At 50.3% G+C, this 2,320-nt stretch overlaps 1 pseudogene; it reads left to right on the forward strand.

Annotated features, from left to right (window-relative positions):
- The first annotated feature begins 1,491 nt into the window (after positions 1 to 1,491).
- LOC124778541 lies at positions 1,492 to 1,609 on the forward strand (annotated as a pseudogene).
- Positions 1,610 to 2,320: the final 711 nt, after the last annotated feature.

Here is a 2,320-nt window from a genome sequence, read left to right on the forward strand (position 1 = left end):
TGCACTATTCAGTGTCCCCTCAACGATCACCAGTGGTGTACGGCCAGTGTAGGATATCGCTCCCCACACCATGATGCCAGGTGTTGGCCCTGTGTGCCTTGGTCGTATGCAGTCCCGAATGTGGCGCTCACCTGCACGGCGCCAAACACGCACACGACCATCATTGGCACCAAGGCAGAAGCGACTCTCATCGCTGAAGAGGACACGTCTCCATTCGTCCCTCCATTCACGCCTGTCGCGACACCACTGGAGGCGGGCTGCACGATGTTGGGGCGTGAGCAGAAGACGGCCTAACGGTGTGCGGGACCGTAGCCCAGCTTCATGGAGACGGTTGCGAATGGTCCTCGCCGATACCCCAGGAGCAACAGTGTCCCTAATTTGCTGGGAAGTGGCGGTGCGGTCCCCTACGGCACTGCGTAGGATCCTACGGTCTTGGCGTGCATCCGTGCGTCGCTGCGGTCCAGTCCCAGGTCGACGGGCACGTGCATCTTTCACCGACCACTGGCGACAACAACGATGTACTTTGGAGACCTCATGCCCCACGTGTTGAGCAATTCGGCGGTACGTCCACCCGGCCTCCCGCATGCCCACTATACGCCCTCGCTCAAAGTCCGTCAACTGCACATACGGTTCACGTCCACGCTGTCGCGGCATGCTACCAGTGTTAAAGACTGCGATGGAGCTCCGTATACCACGGCAAACTGGCTGACACTGACGGCGGCGGTGCACAAATGCTGCGCAGCTAGCGCCATTCGACGGCCAACACCGCGGTTCCTGGTGTGTCCGCTGTGCCGTGCGTGTGATCATTGCTTGTACAGCCCTCTCGCAGTGTCCGGAGCAAGTATGGTGGGTCTGACACACCGGTGTCAATGTGTTCTTTTTTCCATTTCCAGGAGTATATATATATATATATATATATATATATATATATATATATATATATATATATATACAACTTTTTCGAAGAGTGCTGTAAATTTATTTTAATATCTAATACCTTCTCAGAGAACGTGTAACAACTGTCTTGACTTTGGAGACATTACCGAGCGTCTGTAACGACAGTATCAGAAAACATGGCATGAGAACGACATGTAATCTTTAAATCGTTATTAACCATTAAAATTAATTTTTAATAGATTTCTAAAAAGTTACAGAAATGAGTTATGTTCTACACATCTTGCAGTTATCCCATAAACGCATGTTGACGTGACCAAAACAATACAGAAATAGCCCGTTTTTGTCACAGGGATATAACAGTGCCGATGCTGTGTGTCTAGATTTCGTTTTACGCAGCAGATACGTTTTATCATGGCGGAGGCGGAATAAATAAGAATACAACCATATAGTTCGCAGTGGCCGAAATATGCATGTTTTCATTTTAAGTAAGAACTATAGAATGAAATTTATTCCAGACATCTCTCCTCTTCTAATAGGACACATTTGCAATTGTGTACTTTGCATCAATTAATTTTCGTCTTACACCCTCCACGGGGCAACGGCTTTGCCGCAGTGGATACACCGGTTCCCGTCAGATCACCAAAGTTAAGCGCTGTCGGGCGTGGCCAGCACTTGGATGGGTGACCATCCGGGCCGCCATGAGCTGTTGCCATTTTTCGGGGTGCACTCAGCCTCGTGATGCCGACTGAGTAGCTACTCGACCGACTAGTAGCGGCTCTGGTCAAAGAAAACCATCATAACGACCGGGAGAGCGGCGTGCTGACCACACGCCCCTCCCATCCGCATCCTCATCTGAGGATGACACGGCGGTCGGATGGTACCGATGGGCCACTTGTGGCCGGTAGACGGAGTGCTTTTTCACCCTCCAAAGTGTCACAGAACACAGATTCGTTTTAGACCATCTGATCCTGACAGTCGGCCACTTTGCCTTGTCAGTGCTACATTACAGTAGAAAGATCGTGTGCTATCTTAAGTACTAACAATAAGGCACGATTGCATGCTTCAGTAAGAGAGAACGAGTCGACGACTATGAAGGAGCCCCAGCGGCACAGTTCTCAGTCTCGTCAACTTTCGGAACTATAGTGGGAACTAGGAAAGCCCATTAGCGCTGATGTAACAGCGGCTTCTTGATTTGTAAAGTGTGCAACCCGCAACATTACATTGGTACTCGCTCCGCTTCTGACCTCCATTCTCAGTTCCACGCAGGATCCAACAACCTCTGTGAGTATTGCCCGAAACGACACTGACTGTCGCGCTTCGTAGAGCCGCGGCACGTACTTTGGGCTTGTTCTCATCAAGAGATGTATCCACACGAACATTCGGACACTTCTGGAGTTCCACGGAGTACCTGTCCAGCGACATT

This window comes from Schistocerca piceifrons, chromosome 2 (genome assembly GCF_021461385.2).
Source record: "Schistocerca piceifrons isolate TAMUIC-IGC-003096 chromosome 2, iqSchPice1.1, whole genome shotgun sequence".
Classification (NCBI taxonomy): Eukaryota; Metazoa; Arthropoda; class Insecta; order Orthoptera; family Acrididae; genus Schistocerca; species Schistocerca piceifrons.